Source organism: Acinonyx jubatus, chromosome E4 (assembly GCF_027475565.1).
Source record: "Acinonyx jubatus isolate Ajub_Pintada_27869175 chromosome E4, VMU_Ajub_asm_v1.0, whole genome shotgun sequence".
In the NCBI taxonomy this organism is placed as follows: Eukaryota; Metazoa; Chordata; class Mammalia; order Carnivora; family Felidae; genus Acinonyx; species Acinonyx jubatus.
Window position 1 is genome coordinate 50,194,175 of NC_069395.1, and position 22,565 is coordinate 50,216,739.

At 46.2% G+C, this 22,565-nt stretch overlaps 1 protein-coding gene and 1 pseudogene across 1 annotated transcript in view; one reads left to right on the top strand and one right to left on the bottom strand.

The window, feature by feature from the left end:
* PAPPA2 (pappalysin 2) overlaps positions 1–22,565 on the bottom strand; it is a 525,758-nt gene that overhangs the window by 286,435 nt on the left and 216,758 nt on the right. The gene's annotated exons all lie outside the window — the stretch shown is intronic.
* LOC106967962 (small nuclear ribonucleoprotein Sm D2-like) overlaps positions 12,043–22,565 on the top strand; it is a 44,022-nt pseudogene continuing 33,499 nt past the window's right edge.

Below are 22,565 nucleotides of genomic sequence, written 5' to 3' on the forward strand. Positions count from 1 at the left end.
TCAGAGAAGGAAGCTGCATGTATGTCTCACAGACACGCACACGCACACGTGCACACACAATGCCTCCTCTACCATCAAGTGACTATGATGGTCTTCTCTTTTTTTTTTTTTTTCAGCGAAGAAGAAGAAGAAGAAGAAGAAGAAGAAGAAGAAGAAGAAGAAGAAGAAAAGAAAGAAAAACGACTTCTTAAGCACAAGACAAAGAATGAAGAGAAGTAAGAAAACACAGAACTCAGTGCACGGTGAAGGTGCAAGGTGTGTTCCAGTTCTGCACACCAATGCCTGGTGCACCAGGCACCGTAGGAATTGAAGTCAGAGTGTGCAATTAATTGAGCATCTCTTGTATTCAGAGAACTGCTTAAAATGCATGGGGGTGCCTGGGCAGCTCAGTCGGTTGGACATGCGACTCTTGGTTTTGGCTCAGGTCACGATCCCAGGGTTGTGGGATTGAGCCCCGTGTCGGACTCCACGCTGAGCATGAGCCTGCTTGGGATTCCCTCTCTCTCCCTCTGTCCCTCTCCCCTGCTCATGTTCTCTCTCTCTCTCTCTCTCTCCAAAAAAGTGTATGCTTGATGAAACGGCACGAGAATAGTCCAAGTTCTAAGAGAATAATGACAAAGCAGCGGACACACAGGTGCAAGACGGTACAGCACGGACGACATTTGGATCCTGTCACCTTCTAATACCCGAGCCTTGTCTTCTGCTCTGGAGGGAGGGGGCATTGGGGCCCCACTGAGTCAGCAATGGGGGGCAAAGCTGAATCTCTACCAAGTGCACTCAGAGCAAAGGGGCAATCGGAGTACACAACTATCTGTACAATATGCTTTCCCCTCATTATCAACCAGGACTAGAAGATTCTATAAGAAAGGTACCTTTAGAAAAAAAATCTGGTAGGAAAATAATCTGCTATACTTCAACGGGGCCATGAAAGGAAGAAGTTAAAGGCATGGGCTCTGAAGTTAGATAAATGAAGTCCAAGGCTATCTCTACGAAATACTCTTCTCGAAGCCTCTGTCCCTCACCTACAAAATCAGGATGGTAACTGCGCCTCTCATGGGGTTGTAGGCAAATTAAATGAGACAGTGTACGAACAGAGCTCAGCAGTGTCAATGTAGACGACGTATCCAGTACCTGTTAGTATGAATACCATCTGTATGCTGATCAATGCCTCCAATTCTTTCCTCCCTCCTCTGCCTGCCTTTATAGTGCTTTCTCACGCTGGCTCTGAGCTCGGCCAGTGGGATGTTAGTGCATGTGACCAAGCAGAGGCCTACAAAACATCTGCACACTTGGGTGTGTTTGCTTTTGCTGCTTGGCTGTGGCCCCGAGAAAGTGCAGATACCCTCATAGAAAAGAACCACGAAGCAGGATGAGTGATCCCAGGCACCCTGGCTGAGGCCATTCTAGATCAACCCATGCTAGCCAGCCCCCACACAGGTAAGCAAATCGAACTCAGGTAGGCAGAGCGCTCGGCCAACCTGCAGCTAGCCTCAGAAGCAAGAACTAGAATAGCAGAGATCAGCCAAGTCAAACGAACTAAATCGCACAAACCCGTGAGCCCAATACATCTATATACCGTTGCTGCCATTGTGTGTGTTCTGCTTGCTGGGATATTGTTATGTAACATCATCATGGCAATATATAACTGATACACTATATTACGAATGCTGTTATTGTCATTTTTCTTATAACCATTACTTTTCAGAGGAGCAGAAAAAGCCTCGCCCAGACCCTACTTAGCTGTCACAGGTAAAACATCTTTCTCACAAGCTGCTATTCTGTCCAGAGGAAGAAAAGAAAACAGTAGACAAACGAGCAGGTGGCTGCTGCTTCAGAAGTTTCTGCCTTGTTTTCCTGACAGGTTGTTGCTAACGATGCTATTATTTTTCTTGTGAGTGGAGATACCCATGACAGTGTAACCTCACAGGCTGCTATGATGAATTGCTAATTAGTTTAATTAGTGAAGAGCCCTTTTTCCATCAAATTAGATTCTAGTCTTGTATGTTCCCACGGGGACTTCACAGTATGAGGTCCTAAGAAAGCGCTTGTCAGGAGACCTTCAAAAGGAAAGGCACTGGATGAAGTGCGTCTTCGGGGCTTCTAGCCTTCGCTTTCAAATAATAACAGGCGGCACTTACTCTGTGCCAGGCGCTATCCTAGGTACTTTATGTGCAATATCTCATTTATTCCTCACAAAAACCCAAAACGCAAGAACCATTCTTATCTACAATGTATACGAGAAAACTGAGGCGCAGGGGATAACATTGGTGTTTGCGAGGTCACGGGGCTGGTGAGTGACAGAGCTGGGATTAAAACCCAGGTCTGTCGGGTCCCATCCTCGTGACTGCTCCCCATGCTGTTTCCCTGGCCCTGCAGATGCCCTCCTTGTCGGGCCCAGAGCTTGTCTGCTCTCCGCCCCCCCCACCACCACCATCACACTTTGCTCTCTGAAGAAACCACAATACTAGCCCTAGGACCTCTCATGTGCCTTTTAGCACTGTGTTCCTTTCCCCACGCCATTTGCATGTTATGTATCTGATATTAGTAGCATTGGTTTAACTGTGAGGGAGAGCAAACCCTAAAGAATAGTAGACTAAGCCAGATGGAACATTTATGAAAATGAAAGCTGGAGGTCGCAAAATAGTAATAATAAGTAATTATTATTATTATATTATTAGTAATAGTGTATTAGTAGCTACGATATTAATAATAACTAATAAGTACAGGTTCTCCAGTCATCAAGAATCTGGGTTCTTTCTCTTATTGTTCCAAAATATCAACATGCACCTCTGCCTCATAGCCCAACATGGCTGCTTGAGCTACAGGTATCACATCTATATTCTGGACAGCAATGTGGAGGAAAGGGGAAGAGGGATGGTCCTTCCTTCTATGATCATTTTTTTCTCCTATTTTATTCTTTTACCTTTACCTCTTTTTCACCTCATTCTCCTCTTTCTCCAACCAGGGGCAAGCTGTTTCATCCCTCTCCACCCTCCACTTTTTATCACAATCTTCTGCAATCTCCCTCTCATCTTGAGAATGGAAACAGGAACAGAAGGAACATGGCAAAGAGCAATTTTGCATTCCAATATGCCAGATATTTAGCAATCTGCAGAAGATTTAGTCATAATTAGAGCAGACTAAGAAGAAATAATTTCCACATCAACCATTCGCTAACCCTCCCTTGTGTCCTTCTTTCTTCCCAAATCTCACCAAAGCTACACCTGACGTCTCAGTTTACCAGTTTGGGATGGTTACCCATGAGAAGGCAGCTCTGAATCTGTGAGCTCTTGCTACTCCCAGAGATAAATTAAGTGTGTGGGTTGCTTCTCTTGGGCACACACTTCTTATCTGTTCAGATTCAGGTACACCCAGCTCCGGCTAGAACAGCCCCTCCTGCAGTTAACGATCCTAAGTGAAATAACCTTCTTCTAATTGCGAGTCTGTTCTATCTGTTGAGATCATCAGAGATCTTCAAATGTTTTATTATTTTTTTTCTTATCTAAAGGCAACCTGAAACAATGCATTCTTCCCCCATTCTTTATTTTAAATATTTTTTCAATGTTTATTTTTGAGAGAGAGAGAGAGAGAGAGAGAGAGAGAGAGAGCGCGCGCCAGAGTACAAGCAGGGGCAGGGGAGGGGCAGAGACACAGGGAGACACAGAATCCGAAGCAGGCTCCAAGCTCTGAGCTGTCAGTGCAGAGCCAGACACGGAGCTCGAACTCCGGGACCACGAGATCATGACCTGAGCTGAAGTCAGATGCTTAACCGACTGAGCAACCCAGGCGCCCCTTTCCCCATTCTATGTAGCCAGACTGGTTCTTCCAATCTGAGCAGGTCTGAGCCACCATCTTGCTAAGGCTGTGGGAAGCTATTAATCACGGAGATTGAGAGGGACGTCTAAACTGGAAGAGAAGCGAGTGAGCAGTCCAGGCCCAGAGATCACCCAGTAATCAGCAATCAACCTAGACCCTGACGTCAGAAGCCAGGCAGAATAGGCAGGGGGCTAATGATGATCAAACGGACTGGGGAAAGAGGGCAGGAACGGAAGGAAGGGACAGAGCTCAGATGGGCGGGATGTCTGTCTTCTGCTACTTTGCGTGGGCACAGTTGTCTAGCCCAAGAAGGCAACAGAAAGGCATTGCAAGTTTTATGTGCAATTTAAAATTTCCTAGCAGCCACATTTTCTAAACAGTGGAAAGAGAAAGGTGAATTACAATTTAGTGCTAGGGGCACCTGGGTGGCTCAGTCAAGTTAAGCATCCAACTTCGGCTCAGGTCATGATCTCACAGCTTGTGGGTTGGAGCCCTCCGTCGGGCTCTGCTCTGTGTCTCCCTCTCTGTCTGCCTCTCCCCCACTCACACTTTGCCTCTCTCTCAAAGATAACTAAACATCAAAATTTTTTTTAAACTTAGTGCTATATTTTATATAATCAAATATATCCAAAATGTGGTCATTTCAAGATGTAAGTCAGAATTTTTAAAAAAGAGACTCATGAGACTTTTTACATACTAGGTCTTCAAAATCTGGTGTGTAGTTTGCACCTCTGGCAAGTCTCTCCTTTGGACCAGCCACGTTTCAAGAGCTTAAGAGCCGATGTGGCCAATGACCACAGGGTCGGACAACACACGCCTGGACCCTCCGCTCACAGTGAGGTCTGGAACCAGCAGCAGCAGCAGCAGCAGCAGCAGCAGCAGCAGCAGCAGCATCTGGGGGCTTGTGAGAACGGCTGCATCTCGGGCAGTGCCATGGAATCAGAACAGGCGTTTTAACCGGATCTTCAGGTGGTGGGCCCATTTGAGTATGAGAAATGCCGCTGCAGGAAAGGCGGGGATCCTTTAGAAGTAAATGTCATGTGGTGAGTGTTTCCCAAGGTATTAGCATTGCTACAGAAGTGACAGGGATGACGTACAAAGTTTCCTCACTCCTCTGGCTGGATGCTCAGAGAAAAATAATTTAAACAGCATCACAGCTGAGTAAGAAACAGCTCCAAGTGGGGTCGTCTGAAGAACCAAGGACTGCTCTCATTACGTCCTTAGCAGCTGAAGACCTTGGCATCCAGTGACCTGGGCCCAGCCTCATGAGACGGCTTAAACGACCCAGCCCTTTGTCCAAGGCAGAAACAATGGACAGAGTCACGGGCAACAGGTAGGAAAGAATCCCTGTCTCCCCTAAAGTAACTGCCCCAGAGGCCTGCCAAGGTGACCAAAATCCTTGCCATTCGATTTACTGCCATTCGAGTCACTGAGGTGTGACTTTCAGGAAGTCCTAGACACGTGCAAAGCTCGTGTGGAAAGAGGGTGCCCCGTACAGGTTGCGGTTTACCTACAGCATAGTGAGAATTTGTAGCACACACGCAGGAGGACAGGAGTGGAAAGCCAATCCTTTGACAGGAGTAGGAAAAGTTTTGAGGTATGAAACCAAGTGAGCAAAGACTGGCCCCGAGGGAGGACGGAGGGCATGGAAAGGGGCAGCAGTGAGGAATCCGATGCAAATTCCACAAACCTTCATGTTGTTTCAGTTTGCTTCACTGCGAACCACCTACGTGACTGCCGTGAATAATCCCACCCGTGTAGAGGTCACCAGGGCTAGCAGGGAAGCTTCTAGTCTGGGTTGGTGGGGGTGGGGGCAGGGCAGGTCCCGGAGGGGCAGGGGGGATTCAGTATGTGCGTGTGGAATCCACTGATAATGCCGGTGCTGGGAGGCAGAGATGGAGACAGACACAGAGGCAGAGGAACTAGGGAACAGAGAGCAGAAAGAGTCAGTCAAGGCCACAGAGAAGACATGACGTGGATGTGTGAGTCTGCTGCACGCGTGGCAGCAGCTGGAATTATGCTCTTGCTATGTCCGGAGAGGGAGGGTGATGCTGTGTTGACCCAGAGCCAGGCGGGCACAGGAAGCCGGGTTGCCCTTTGGGCCCTTGGCCATCATTAAAGGTGAGCAGCCGGGAAGGGTAAGAACGTAAGACTTTCCCCTAGCACACATTTGTTAGCAGTGGCCACGAGGAGAATCAAACAAACACAGCGCGAGTAAATCAGTCACTGTTTGAGCAGGTGCCCTTTTCCGAATGAAATTGCGTGTGTTATTTTTAATATCTCTTGTCCATCTGCTCCGGTTGTTTCCTCTGGCCCACACTGGAAGGCTCCGTCGTGTTACCTGGATGGAGATTTGACCATGCAGTCACCTTCGCGGAGCTGCAGGGACGTGCTTGGCTTCTCTAACACGCAAACCCCAGGAAGTATAAATAGAAATGTTGCTTTTATTTGTAGACTTAATGCTTATGGGGAAGCTGGCTCAGAGGCATAAAAGCTTACCTCTTCCAATTCACTGAACTTTGGGCCCATAATTCTTGCAGTTCAGAAAATTAAATAGAGGTCAGCAATTTATGCCTAAGGTACCGGAGGTGGAGAGCCAAAGCAGGGCTATTAAACCCGGCAAATGTGCTTATGTGCTTTCAATTTTCTCGTGTTGTTTCTGCCGGGGTCTTCCACAACCAAATTGCTGCTGGTTTATGGATTGAAAAACCTCAGAGTGAGAGACAGCTTTTCTTCAGCACCTCTGCCAAATTGTCAGGACCGGTTTAGAGCCTGGGAAGCCCTCAGCCAGGAGGTCTCTGGGGAGCCCAGTTCCTGTGATACAGACAAACTGCCATTAGCATCAACTTGTGTCAGCGCCCAAAGGCACCGGAGGGCCGGCTCATGTCCAATAGGAGTTCCGTACACTACCCTTTTTATACGGGTAGGTTTTGTATTTGTAGATTTTTCTTATGACTGACTTGTGTCCCACCCATACTTCAGTTGGAAAGAAGTCCTGGGGACTGGTATAAAGGGAAACACTGATGCCTAAAACCTCTGATCAATATCAGATACCGGTGGGTTGGTAGTGACCTCAGCACATCCTGGCAAGGAGCTCCCAGAAGTGCTGGAAAGGAAAGCTTCTCAGTCTCTTTAACGGAGGGAGAACAGTGACCAGCGTGCTTGAGGAAAGGAATTGAAAATCTAGATTCTGTGGGAAAACCTTGGAAAGGGCAAATATGACCGTCAGGCGCATCCTCCGTGCCACATCCCGGCACCCGGGATGGGTTCTCAACGAACACGGATCGGCTCTAAGACACAATTCCAGGCTTACCGCTGTCCTCCCACCATGTTTATGAACACCCTAAACACCCCAATGCCCAGACAGCCTTTTTTTAGATTCAGTCCTTACTCAGCAAGACACGCATCTGGCAGCCGTGGCCTTTGACACAATACACTGAAAACCAATGATGGTGAACCTTCAACATCTCCCAGGGTCAAGTTGGACTAACTTGCATCAACAGTAGCGCGGAGCTACTGGAAGCAGGCGGCATCCAAGTTGGACCCGGTCGGCCTGCCTGCTGCTAGGAGCCATGTTGTCGCAAACGCTCCTGTTTACATGAGAAAGAGCTCCATGTTTGCTTGGCAAATAATTCAACACAAATTAGAACATTCAGTTCCAGTTTGGCCTGGTAGCCTCATGTAGACAGGGCTAAAACTTTAGTTGCCTTTTATGAACTACCAAAGGGGCCTAAGATACTAGGCCTAATGGAGACTTTCATGTGGTCATAGAATTGATTATCCCGGTTGGAAGCAAGAAGCTTGAAAGTGCACCAAAGTGCATGAAAGTGGAGAGAAGAAGGAAAGGGGGTTGGGCGGGAAGCTTCCTTAGCCCTATAAAATTCTGGACCCCAGTTCTTAGGGCCTGTTTCTCACACCAGGGCAACCCCAGCATCCACAAGAATTCCATGAAATACGCACCCCCAGTACAGACTCGTGCATTTTCCAATTCTTAACAATTCACAGATAAAGAAATTAAGATCCAGAGATTTTAAGTGACTTGTCCAAGACCACAAGCTGCTTGGCAGACATCTTCGTATCTCAGTCTCAGCCTCTTTCTACCACAGGACAATCTGAGGGGAAAGGGAGAATCTTCCACAGCCTGCTATAGATGTAGCTGGTTATTAAGCTTCACAGCTTTCATACTCCTGACTTGAGACACAGTTCAAGGTCCGAGGGGAGAATAAGGTTTGACTTCTCTTAACTGAAGCTGTGATTCCTCTGCCCTTTGCCAATCACGGGGGGCATCATGTCTCCAGACTGTGGGCAACGGCAGGGACCTGGGAGCTGCTCATCTACGTTCTAAGAGCAGTTGCTTGCCGGCCTCTGAGAAGGGCTGGACCATGAGCCTTACCTTCTTCTGCAGCATGGGTGACATGCCCACTTGCAAACATGAAAGAGAGAAATTTCCAGAATGTGTGTGAAGTAATGTTGTTGAGATTTTTAGCCAGTTCCTGTGCATCAAGGGTTTGGAATCTCTCCAGGCCATTGGTATTACTTCTTCTGGCACTAAAGAAGGAAGGAGAGAAGAAAAATCCTAAAGAAACACGGCACGGATGGCAAAAATCAGGAAAATAAAAGAGAAAACTCGGCCTCCAGAGAAGTGGCAACACTGATGCAAACATGCTGACAGAAAAGGCAAGTGGCTATCTTGCAGGGTTTAAAAAAAAAAAAAAAAAAAAAAAAAAAGTCCAGTGATGGATCACCACGCCGGCAAATGTTCCACGGTATTGAAAACAGAGCTAGCCACAAAATCATTTTTTCTCCAGGTTTTTTGTTTGGGTTGGAGGACGCAACATCAAGGGCACTTTTGGAGGAGATGTGTGTGGCGAGGCAAGGCAGAGCGCCGGCTCCCGCAGCAGCCTTCCGGGCTGATAGCTGCTCTTCTGCCCTGCTCTCCCCACCACACCCTCCCCTCTCCCCAGGACACAAGAAGATGCCTTGCAACCTCAGGGAACGGACACCCCCCGCACTTGCAAGCACAGACCTGGGTGAGTTGAGCAGTCAGACCCAGGGCGTCCTCTGACTGGTTAACCGCAGGCTGGAAGGAGAGCCTCCGAGAGGACATGCACCCACAGGCACTGTGTTCTGACACCTGCCTTCATGCAGGTCAGAGAGAGTGGTATCGGGCTCTTTCTAAGACTTTTGGGGGCACTCTTAGAACGAAAGGGGCTCCTGGCCCCTCGCTCAGTATCCCCACCTGATTTTCCTCACACTGCATCAAATTAGCTTTTGTCCCGATTCTAAGTCACACTCCAGGGAAAAATGAACGATGAGTTACTGCCTTTAATCCACTGCAGTGGATTTCAACAAATATAGGGTGCCTACTATGTGCAGATTGCTGTGCTAGGTTATCTTGGAGGCTATAAAAAAAATGCTTGGCATGTGTCTTGCCCTCAGGGAACCCTGTTGTAAGCACAATGAGTTACTGCAGCCTGAATGCAGGGGGCACTGAACTGCAGGAGATCAGAAAGGCCAGATGGAGAATGACTTCATGAATACTAGAGGTAAGGGAGCGTGGGAGAAGAGCATCCCAGGAAGCAGGCACGGCAGCAGACAGGTGCTCAGAGGCGGGAAAGCATGGAGCAGCCCAGAGCGGCTGAAGCCCAGGGTACACGGAAGAAGGGCTATCAGCCAGAAGAGGTAGGTTAGGGCTAAACCTAGTAGTCTTGAATGTCAGACTGAGAAATCTGGACCGGAAGGAAAGGGGACCGGAAGGAAAGGAGACTGGAAGGAAGGAAAGGGAAGGGGCTGTAGGAAGGAAAGGGGCTGTAGGCTAAATCAAATCAGTCAGGTGAAACAAAGAAATAGTTGTGAATAAGAGCATGTCCAAGAGTTCCCTTGAATGGACAAACTGTTGCCTTCCTTTTCATTCAGTGTTTCGTGTCACTGTGCCTCCAAAGGTTCTGTACAATGGAAAGAAAACCAACATCTGGGCCAGACAGATGTGTATTCAAGCAGTGATTCTAATATTACTTAGCTCTGGACCTTTGGGCAAGCCTTTGCAGTTGGTATGAATTAGCTCACCTTCTGACGTATTAGAAGCATCACATCGTCCTCTTTTTTTCCAAGTTGGATGAAATGTGCCTCTGGATCTTCACCAGCAGGCAAGAAATGTATTCTCTGTAGTACTTGGGGGTGGGGGAAGGTGAGGGGAAGAGCTGCCCCTCCATGGGCATGTTCACGAATCTTGTGCATCCAGAGAACATGGGGAAGGGCCTCTGTCCTTTGGTCATCTCGGGCAACCCGAGTTCTTAATGCGCGAGCCCTCATGGTCCATCTGGAGGTGGTAGGCTCCATTTTCTCCAGGCCAAGCTTATCACGATCATCTTTCATTAGAGATCCCCAGACATGGCCGTGGAGGGTGACCGACTGCTTTACTGGGGACTGCCGGGGTTTCCAGGAAGCAAGTCTTTCAGTGTTAAAACCAGGGAAATAGGGTGAGTGGGCACCCTGCTTGGCACTCAATGTCCAAACCAATGGCATCCCCATGCCACCCCATGGGATAGCTCTGTCTACCCAGAGCTCTACTGGGGAGCAGGACAGGACTCATACTACCCTCCCATCGGTCTCTCAGAGCCGATTCTACTTCTTTAAACCAAAGCCCCAACCAGGGTGAGGGATTTCTTCTTAATACCTGGAAACTTCTGTTTTGGGCTTTGAAACAAAACAGGCATCAAACAACTCCAGAAGCACAAGAGTCCAGAAGTCTGAACAAACAGGCCTGACCATTCTATCCATAGGTAAGAGGAGGAAAGTGTAGGGACAAAAGCAAAGGAACAAATTACTCACTTATTCTTCTCAGAGATCAGTCAGGCATTCAGCCAAAAAATACACACTGAGCCTGCACTCTGCCTACTCTGAGCCTTGTGCTAGGTGCTTGGCATGCCGTGGGGAGGTGACAGACAACAGCCCTCTCCTCACCGGACTTGCATTCTGTCGTTACTCTGACACAAGAAGGAAGCAGGAAGAAATCCCTCAAAGCAGTTTCCAGCTGCACACTCGATCTCGATGAGCCTCAGTTACCTCATCTGCAAAGTGGCGTGGCGCCAGATGCGATAATGCGTGGAAGGCCCTCGCCACACCACTCTGTCGAGCCGGTGTGCCGCTCCTGGCTGTCCAGACTTGCTTCTTGAAGCTACAGACTGCTTTTCTTTGATGCTTCCTTCAATTTCTGCTACGGTCTTGCTGTGTTCTGGAAGTCTTTGGATCATGGGCTCCATGGCCACATTCTTTTTCACGTTATCTCTTGTAATTCCCGGACTCTCCGGCATGACAGCCAATATGTGTAGGCTACACAGTTAGGCAGAAAGTGAGAACTTGAACCCGCGTCTTCCAATTCCAAGCCTGTACTTTTGTCCCATGTCATATCACCCTCTGGTGGTTCCTCTGAAAGACCTGTTCCATTTGCCCCCTGGCCTGGAGCTCTCGGGTTAGAGGTTGGGGTTACAGTTGCAGAGGCTGTGACCGAAGACACAGTGGCTTGTATTAGTCAGGGGAGGTTCACTGCTGTAACAAATCTCCCCAAAACCTCAGTGTCGTGATTCAGTAAAAGTTTATTTCTCCAGTAGGACTGTCTGACAAGGATCTATACAATCATTCAGGGCTTTTTCTGAATCTCCTAGGGTTTTTGTGATCTGCTGCATTCAGCCTGCACATCAGAAGAGAAAAAGGGCCCAAAGGATTATACCGGGGCTTCTTAATGGGCTAAGCTCAGAAGTGGACGCATATTCTATTAGCCAGAACTCAGTCACATGGTCGCACCTAACTGCGAGGCATGCTGGGAAATGTAGCGTCCAGGAGGAAAAGGCAGTGGGGTTCACTGAACACCCAGAAATCTTTGCCAGAGTGGGCAACAGGATCTGAATGGCAGCAGTGTCCCAGACATGATCAACTCGTGGAACACTCCATCCACAAAATGGAAGTCTTCAGAGATCACTTCCTTTGCAGGACTGTGGTGAGGATGGCGGAATGCACACAGAGCCCCAGGGCCAGTCACGGAGGAGATGGAGCGAGGGGTCATGACACACACATGACCTCGAGCTCCCCTCACCAGCTTTAGGTCGTATGATCTCTGTGAGCAGAGAACCACATCTCAAAAGGATAGACACGAGCAGTCTGTCTCTCCTCATGAGAGTAATAAGGAAGCTTATCTGAAATGAATGCTGTCTCAAAATCCCAAGGTACATGGGCACCAGTTTGCATTCAGAGAAGGAGACCATGAGCACACCAGAAACGCAGCACTGGGAGAAGACCAGAGGAGCAACAGGTGAGCGCCTGCAAAGCGAGTGTACTTCCCTTCCAAGAGCTACCTGGGCGGACTCCCAGTGGCCCTCTACCACCTGACCTATTTCTGGAAAACTGCCAACAGCTAGGAGTTTTGAAACTTTAATCTTATTTTAGAGACTAAAGCAGGGGTGCCCAATTAAGCAACCGACGGGTTAAGTGTCAGTGGGTTAAGTGTCTGACTCTGGATTTGGGCTCAGGTCATGATCTCACAGTTTGTGGGATCGAGCCCCATGTCAGGCTCTGTGCTGACAGCATGGAGCCTGCTTAGGATTCTCGCTCTCACTTTAAATATATAAATAAATATATATAAATAAACTTTAAAAATATATATACACAAACATATATATAATATATAAACTTTATATATAAAAATATATATAATATATAAATATATAATTTATAAATAAATAATATATAAATATATAAACTTTAAAAATATATAAATAATTATATATATATAATATATAAATTTATTTGTATATAATATATAAATATATATAAATAAACTTTATATAAATAAATATACAAGTAAACTTAAAAAAAAAGATTAAGGCAGTGGTTATCAAACCTGGCTATTTATCAGAACCATCTGAGGAAATTTTCAAAAATACAGAAGGCAGGCCCAAATATCTGAACTGCTTTAGGTTTCCTGGATAATTCTGAGGTAATCAGACTGGCACTGTTCCATTAACTTCATTAAGAACCATCATCCTACTGTATGAAAAGACATCCTGAACACTTTTTTTGACATACCTATTTATCTACTTTATATAATTTGTTAAATAAAGCGAAACACCACCCTCACGTATAATACCTTCCAGAGTGTTGAACTACACAAGCCAATGCACCATAATGTTAAGTATAGACACTTTAAATTTGACAGATAAATGCGTGAATGGAGACATAGGGCTGCTCGGAAAGCAGAAGAGTTCCACTAGACTGAGTGATTTATCATTCACCCATTCAGCCCATGAGCTGACAAATTATTATTGAGCCATTTGCCAGGTACTGTGTTAGGCTCTAAGAATATACGTATGAATGGGAAATCATTCCTGTATTTCAAGAAGGCAAAGAAGAAAAGTGATAGCCAAGCTTGCTTCCTGAAAGTACCCAGGACAATGCACTTGAAATTGTTAAGTTTGTAACATTTTATTAGGAGCCTACGCAGCTCCATATGGGAGGGCCATACTTCTCTCTTAATCACATTTCACCTCCCTGGAGTTAATTTGTTTATTCCATGGTGAATGGTCTCATTATTCATTGCAAATAATATAATGCTGTATCAAAGGCTACCTCCTCCAGGAAGCCTTTCCAGATCACCAGAGCCAAAAATAATAGTTTCCTATGTGTTTTATTTGTTTTAGGTCACACCCTATCCTTGTATATTTGTTTTAACGTCATCTCCCTTCCCTTGTAGTGTTGACCTGTTTGAATGCTGTTTTCTTCAAAATATTTTCAGGGGAAAAATCCATTAAAGTATGCTAGACATCTAGCACTTTCCCAGGACCTGAGTGCCACCCATGAGAGCAAGCGTGGCAGCCTGATGGCTGCACCCTTGGCCACCATATTGCAAGTGCTGGCCACCAGAAAGGGCGCTACCATGCCACCCTGCAGTGGGTGTGACTTATCCAACAAATCCTTTATCTCTGGCATCTGTTTTATGTGTACAGATCAACAGTTTTGACATGTAATGACTGAGAAAAGGTCTGCAAATTATAGTACTGGAAAGAAATACACGAAGAGTAACATGATGTATGTTGAAAGGTAAGTTTTGGAGCAGCTGGAGAATTCTTCAGGGAAATGGCCATGGATGAGAAAACAGGGTAAAAGTCAACAGGCGATTAAAGATTAGTGGGAGTCCTTTGACATAATGAGGGCTCTAAAACATCACCGTTTCCTGAAGGGCTGCCAGACAATTGCATGAATGGGCCCGAAGGAACACTGCAGGTCACAACTTGAGAGAATCTGGAGGGGAGAGAGGGGCCATTTGCCAATGTACAAAAGAGAGGTTGCAATTCTGCAAGGATTGTGCCATAAATAACCCTTCTAGCTCCGAGTCAGAGTTCCCATTTCCAAAAGGGCATCAACCCTGCCAAACAGGACAGGTATGACTATTTCATCCTGCTGAACTGTGAACTAACTCTTTTAACAAAACATTCTGTGGCCCGTTCACATTTGACGTCCTAGGGACTCTACTAAGAGAGTCATGCCATTAAAATGAATGGATGGATGGATGGATGGATGGATGGATGGATGGATGGATTTCTAAATGAAACAGACCACTCACCATCCCCGACATGTCACTTAGGAAAACAAAAAACAAAAAACAAAAAACTCCCAAGTTCTGAGCACAGATCATTTTTGTCAGCAATCTTCCAAGTGTCAGGGCCTCTCCAGAGGAGACCAGCAAGACAAAGAATGTTGGGCTGGGGATGAATCAGGCTCGAACTGTGGATAGAGGCTCACGCTTGTCACAGTCTGACTTTCAGGGATTATCCAGAGATAATCGGACAGTTTCTAGGTTCCCAGGGAGGTCCCATATTCAGTTTAATGAATGAGAAGAATTAGGGGAAATGTAGGGTTCCTCCAAAGGAGTAGGCTTGTCCAGGCCAGAGAACAGAGTGCTTGGAAGTTCTGAGGAGACAGTGAGGTGGGAGTGGGGGAAGCAGGAAGGGGCCGGTGCCGGTTACTACGGAGCAGCAGCTACACATTGGATGCGCTTAGACTTCACAAAAAGAGGACCGGGCTCATCAGCCCATTCCACAGCTCTGTAAGCACAAAATCATTTGTATTTGGTTTGGAGAAGGTGTCCTGAAAAGCCAGGCTGGAGATTCAGCCCACCCTGCCCACAGAGTCATAAGCACACACCACACCAGGGGGTACGCCCTGAAGTCGTGCACATCCAGGGTGTCAGGAAAACCCTACCTAGTGGATTCGGCATGGTGGCAAGGGATTCTTCACGTCAAGCCGGGACATTGCTGTATTTGCTCCTAAGAGGCTGCCTCCCCTGTGCCCCTGTTTGCCAAAGCCTGCAAGGCTGCCCTGCCTGACTGTCCCTAGTCCAGGGGAGGGGAGGCTGGTGTGGAATGGGGGAGACCCTGTACCAATAAACCCAGAAAGGAGATTCAGAAACTCATCCCTCCTCACCTAGGCAATGCAGAGGACTTACAAAGAGAGCACCACCCTGCAGGGTGCCTAATAGGGCATTACCCCACCCTCCAAGAGGAAGGAAAAAAAGGATTGGCAGTGAGTCTGAGTGTGGCCCAGGTTTATTGTTTGATTTTCCTCTCACTCAACACACGCGTGCACACACTGCGGAGGTGGCGAGGGTAGAGAGACCAATGTTGGGCACCTTTACGGGAAACCATGTGATTTTAGTAGGGTATGAAGTGGGAGAATGAAACGCTATCACTATAACAACTGACATCATACCTGCTCTTGCGAGGGCAACCGTCTTTGCTCAGTAAATACCCTGATAAGCAGCTTGGGGCAGAGAGTGAGACACTGAGCATAATAAACAGATAGCTGTTCCAAGGAGAAGATGAAAGGAGTTTGCATTTCCAGCCCAGAGTGAAGCTCGGCCAGTACTTGGAATGACACGGTCGTGAAGCCCTCCAGTGGACAGGCACCCAAGACATTTGAAGAATGGGGAGAAACTCAGTTTCAGTGTGAAGTCTGTATTGCTACAATTTCTTACCTTCCCAAACTCCTTATTAGAATCTACTCATCACAAAAATTGCTTTTATGAGTAGAAACTGTGGCATGGAAGAGAAGGCTTACATTTCACATTTAGGTTGATATTTTGTGAACTGAATTTTGTGTTTAGGTTGATATTATGTGACACAGAAACAGCATAAAAGGGACAGTGAGATGATCCATAAATGGAGGAAGCAAGGGTGTAGAGCCGGGACAAAGGAGAAGAAAATAATTCCCCTAGAAATTCACGGCGATCCCGGGGAGTCTTGTGGACTTTCACTAGATGTGGAACTCAAGTTTGATCCAACCTCATCTAGATCTCAGGAAGAGAGGACCCAGCTGACAACAAGGTTATGGACTAATAACACATATCTGCATCGGCTGGGGTTCTCTGAGTCGTCTACTCACTATTGTGGAATCTCCAGGTCTTACCTTCACTTGCATCAAGGTCTCCCCAAATCTTTCCAGAAGTTTCTGACATGTATGTTGTCCACCTATGCCAGAATATGAACTACCTGCCATCCCTTAGTGACCATTGCTTTTCCTCCTTCCCACTGGCAGCTGGCCTACCTCTTATTACCACAGGTGTTGTCTCCAGTTGTGTTGTCTCCAGTTGCTGGCCACCCCTGCCCCAACAAAGCTGCACTCCAGTGAAGTCAATTACCGCTCCGAAGTGGGGGATTCCACATGTTTTGATTATCTGTTTCTGTGTAACAAACCACCCAAAAACTTACTGGCTTAAAAAAACAACTTATTATTTCCCATCATCCTGTGAATGGACTAAGCATTTCTTCTGCTTCACATGGCATCAGGTAGGGCAGTAGGATGACTGGATGATCAAAATGGCCTCATTCACGATGGCTAAGGGCTTTGTGTCCCCCCAGTGGATCTCACCACATAGCTTCCCAGGATTCCTCACAGTGGAATAAGGCTGTTATTTCTTGGCTAAGTTCCAAGAAAGGTGAAAGAAAAAGCCATAGATCTTTTAAGGCCTGGCCTCACAGCACTATCTCTGTCACATTCTATTGGTAAAGTCCAAAAGGAAGGAAAATATGCTCCACTTCTTGTTGGGAAGGACAGGATGGCAAAGGAAGAAAGTTGTAGTCACTTACTTACCACATCACCCCACATTCTCTCTCTCTCTCTCTCTCTGACTGACACACACACACACACACACACACACACACACACACACACACACTCCAGTTCTGTGCTTCCTTATATTAAATCTCAGAGCACCCTCTAATTCCAACCTCTTGCACAGTCTGTATGAGAACCACTTGGTCGATTTCTACTGGCAGTTCCCTAATCCTTAGAAACAAGTCCAGGAGAGTCTGGTAACAGGACCAGTCTACTGAATTAATCCTTCCCCTGCCAAGCAGTCTCTTTCTCCCCCAACTCCCTTGCCTTTCAGTCACCCACACTCCCTTCTATGACCAGCCCATTTATCACAGGACTTGTGTGTTCTTTTGAAGATTTCATTTCATTGACTTACTCAAAAAACTGAGTTCACCTTAATCAGAAAGATATGTATGTGCCATCTTTGATAAGGGGTTAACTATGAAATATCTCTACTACTTATCCAGCATTGGCACAGAGAAGACAAGATCTTCAAAGTGTTGTGATAGCCGGAAATCACTGGAAGCTCCCCAACTCCAACTCAGCATGGCAATTCTGCTCTCTGAAAGTGTGGCTTAGCTGCTTGAACATCAGCTACTTTAGAAAAACTCCCGATGAGTCAAGTTCCTGAACTCAACCGAACTGGTGTACTTCCAGAGTTTTCTTTTAGTTCTGGGAAGCTAAAGAGGGTGAAAAATCCACCCCCTACCCCCCCCCAAAAAAAAAACAAATCCCCATCATGGTACAGTCTCTGACCAGCCTGTGTCTAGACCTAAGACCAGCAAGAGACGTAGGGAAAAAGAAAAACAGAAAAAAGATAGGAGATGGAATTAGTTGAAGAGGAAGAAGAGAAGTATTACATTTCTAATTCCACCTTGTCCCCTGTCTAGAAAAAGGATAAAGCTGCTCATGCTTCAAAGGCGTAACTTTTCCTCCAGTCCCCACTATCCGCAATTAAGACTTTGACCTTGGCCAGCTGCTAAGAACGGGACCCAAGGACAGTTAATGTTTACGTAAATTAACCCAGAGAGAAGGTTAAGTCTTTCCCAGGTCCAAGCTTCGCCATTCAAACTGCTCTGCTCCCCACTCACCTTACAGAAGAAACACAGTTGAGAATACTTGATAACAACTGAAGGGACAATAAGAAAGTTTCTTTCCATTGTAGCTTCCAGCCAACTACTGACTTTTAGTTTCACTGACTGGTTATGAATATTAAAAACAAAATGACACTATCAGCAAGTGCAGGGAGTTTGTGATAAATTACCGTGTTTGGTTTATGTTGATTAATTGCAATTCCTTATGGAGGCAGGTGGTGGACATTCACAGTATTTCCATTTTCTGGAGATTATCAGCAGATAATCTTCCGGGTGGAAACACAGGAGCAACTCAGAACAGTGAATGGTGGGTTGCTGATTGCTCTGTTATTAGTTCTTCCTATCATCATCCCATAGAAAGGCAAATTTCTAACTCACACGGACGTGGACTTTCATCTGGAGGCAGGAACGGCAAAATAGGTTCTCCTCCAATGAGAAAAATCACGTCGAATAGGAGAAGCACTCCGGGCGCCACACTCTGCACCTCTCTGCCACTGCACCCGCTGCTAGGTCTGAAGGTCACGTCCTTTCCCCTTCCTGTCTCCCTCCATCGTCCACCCTCTTCTTCACCCATCTGACTCGGACTCTATCTTATCTAAAAGCCTCTCCCCACCCCTCAGATGAGGCAGGCACTGTTCTCTGCGCTCCTTCATTCCCTGTGCACACCCCCACTATTGCACTTACAGCAGTGTGTTGAAGTTACTTGTTCGTGTGTCTCTTGAGAAGAGCAGCCTGTAAAGCTCTGTGTCTTCTTTGGCTTTGCACCATTAGATCGCAATCCCCTGCCACATAGAAAGTATCGAGTCTACACTGAACCGAATTACTGCTATGTGACACTCACCATCCTCTTCCTTCTCCTCAATGTTACCAAATAAGTTATATTATTACGTCTCATTCATACAGCTGAATTGAATGCATCTCAAAGAAACTTTGAGCTACCTGACCTCTGCTCTCTAGAATGAGGTGTGTGAACATTTACATCATTGCAACAGCAGCTCTTTCCTATTCTTTTTTTTTTTTTTTTTTTTTTTTTTGAGGAAGGGAGGGGCAGAGAGAGGGGGATATAGAGAATCCCAAGCAGTTTCCTCACTGTCAGTGCAGAGCCCAATGCAGGGCTCAAACTCAGGATCCATGAGAATCATGACCCAAGGCAAAATCAAGAGTCACATGCTTAATCGACTGAGCCACACAGGCAACCCTTCTACTACTTTCTTGACTTAATCTCTGAATGGCTTTTCCAGTAGGAAGTCATCTACATTCTCTCCTGAGTTCCTACTGTACTAAAGGCAGGTGTCTGTGAGATGTGTGTCCCATTTTGGGAATGCTGTCCCACTGCCTGATGAGACCAACTGAGGAGTTGCCTTCATCAACCCGTTACATGTACACTCCCCCACACATAGGCTCATAAACATATAATAAAAATTTCTAACTTTTTCTTTGAAAAGCCCACCTAACGCTTTTTAAAATCCTAAGTACCCTTGATTGGATTTCAAATGCATAGAGTTATTTTTTAATTGCACTCAAAAGAATTATCTTCTGCTTAGCTTCCTGTCAAAGTTGGCCAATGCCAAACTTCAAGGCCCACATGTTTTTGGGCATCTTCTGGTGAGTTTCTTTTTTTTTTTTTTTTAACCTATCCAGCTTTCCAAAATCAAGGGTAATTCCACAAAGGCTCTACAGTCTTTCTGTTGACATCACCAAAAATTAGGATGGACCTTATAGATGTTCTGCATTTGGGTTGCATTATTACAGCCATGTAGATGAGAATCCTCTGATTATGTAAGACGTACAAGTATTTCCTAGAAGGAAATGGTACATGAACACACAGACAGGTAAGGAGGTAGGTGGGCAGATGAAGAGGCAAGCAGGTGAGTAGACGGGTAAATAAGCAGCATCTCCCTACTAACCAGCATTCTGAGATGACTCCCCTCCCTACTAACCAGCATTCTGGATGACCCGCTGCTCTCCTCTGGCCTGTTTCTAGTTCTCTGAAACTGAGGGCTAGTGGGTCACTACACTCTGCTGAAGGCCTCTGAGTCTCTGAGGTAATCCATGCCTAACTATGAGGTCATCAGCCTGCCTTCTCATTCCACGCTCCCGTTTTCACTACCATTGTGTGTGTAGTCCCTTCTGACCTCCTCTACGGATATTCCCAGGGGAATTCTAGATCTGCTGACATCTGCTTTCTTAAATTTCATTTCTTTACGGCCCTGGGATTCTAACACTTCTCAGTTGATAGCCCCTTCCCCCACAGGGGTGGGTCACCCTTCAGTCTTCAAATGCTTTCTTCGTGTTAACAAGTACCAAAGGCCCCTGACTTCCTTGTTTCCTGCGGCAAATGGTTCTGAAGTGACCTGAAAAGTTCATGTAACTTCCTTACATGCCTCACTCACTGACCTCCAGAGAAGTGGGGCCCTCTGGCTCACCCTGGCTCCCAGTCACCTGTTTCTAATTGCATCTGTCCCCGTATGTGCCACAGGCTTTGATTTCACAGCCTGGGATGAGCGGTCTAGGGAGACTGCCTTCCCTGCCTTCCCCAAACACCTCCAGCCTGAGAGGAGCTGTCACGGATATCCCCTCATTTGATAGTTTTCCTTTTAATATTTATAAACAGGAAAGTATTTTTCTCTCCCCCACTTGAAATGTATATATTCAGTCATTAAAAGGCATTGACATTGCCGAGGTAATGGCCTGCCGGCAGATTTACAACAGGAACTATCTCACTGCCTGCAGGCCTGTGCGTTTTAATATAATTAAAAGGCTACTGTTTGGAATCTTAGCTAATTAATATTCATGCTTTCCTCCTTCCACCTGCCATTCCCAATTTGCTGTCTTTTAGGAGATTGATCATGGCCCAATTAATCCCACCACCAGTCAAAGCAAACAGGCAGGGGAAGAATGGGGAAAATGCCATTGCAGTGTTGGCTTCTTAATGAGGAAAAAAGCATTTTAACTAATGGAAATCTTCTTCTGGTTCACGAGGAAAGTCAAGGAAGGGTCTCTATAAATACGGGAACTTGGTAGGGATGGAACTGCTGGGCAGGGATTGTAGGTGAATTGCTCACAGTGAAGCAAGTTCAATTTACTAATTTTTAAGTGTCTGAACAAGTTTCATTCATGCCAGAAATCACAGAAGAACAGGAATTTGAAGAGGTAGGTAACAGATTTTTTTTTTTAAGTAAAATAAAGTGAAAGTGACAATGACAGTAATCACCATTCAGTACCTGAGAAAAGAAAAGAACAAAGAAAAGTGGTTTACCTTTAGGGACCTTTGAGAGCCAATCAGATTCCTGGATATAGTCACATGGTCACTTGATTTTCTTTGTCCTGCCATCCTTCAACACCAAAGCTTAGGGGATCCTGGGTGACTCAGTCGGTTGAATGTCCTGCTCTTGATTTTGGCTCGGGTCATGATCTCAGGGTTGTAAGATCAAGCCCAGGGTCAGGCTCTGTGCTGAGTTCTGAGTGTGGAACCTACTAACGCCTCTCTCTCTCTCTCTCTCTCTCTCACACACACACACACACACACACACACACACACACATAAATATATACATACATACATACATACATACATAAACAAACAAACAAACAGCAAAGCTTACCAATGGAAACTGTTTTGCCTTAAAAAGCATAGCCTAAATGAGAGATCGGGCCATGGTAAGGAATGAGGATAAGGGTGTTAATGATTAAACTTTTCTCAGATATGTGAAAGCAGGCAGAGGAGAGAATATAGCTCTCTCTACTTGACTTCAAAGGATAGAAAGGGGAATCTTGTCAGCATTTGTGATGAAACGTTTGATAGCCACGCACCTGAGCTTGAGGGAGATCTGAGGAAAGCAACCGCTTTAGGGCTCTGCCTCCCCCACAGAGCTGCTCTTCCCCATCTGAGTGTCCCAAGAACATATTATCTAATGATGCGGGCGAGCCCAAGAGAAAGCCACCAAGAGAAGAGCCCCTCACATTCAGGCTGGCTGACGCTGGCCAGTGGCTTCACCACTCTGAGTCTCATCCATAAAATGGGAAAACAATGTCACCTTCAGAGGATTGTTTTGAGGACTAAATGAGAAAACACCTTTAAAGTGCCCAGTGTTGGGGTGCCTGGGTGGCTCAGTCGGTTAAGGGTCCGACTTCGGCTCAGGTCATGATCTTGCGGTTCGCAAGCCCCGCATCAGGTTCCATGCTGACAGCTCAGAGCCTGGAGCCTGTTTCAGATTCTGTGTCCCCGTCGCTCTCTGCCCCTCCCCCACTCGGGCTCTGTCTCTGTCTCAAAATAAATAAACATTAAAAAATAAAAAAATAAAATAAAATAAAGTGCCCAGTGTAATGCTCAGTAAATACTAATTCCAGCTGTGTATCTCCTACGGAACAAAGGGCAGAAGTGGCCGCTACTCTGTGCTGTAGTGAAGACCACTTTTCCAGAAGGAATAAAGAAAGGTGGGGTGAAGAGGAACTCACTCTCTTGGCCACAAAAATGTATAGGAAGTGCAAAAAGCCACAGTGGAGTTTATC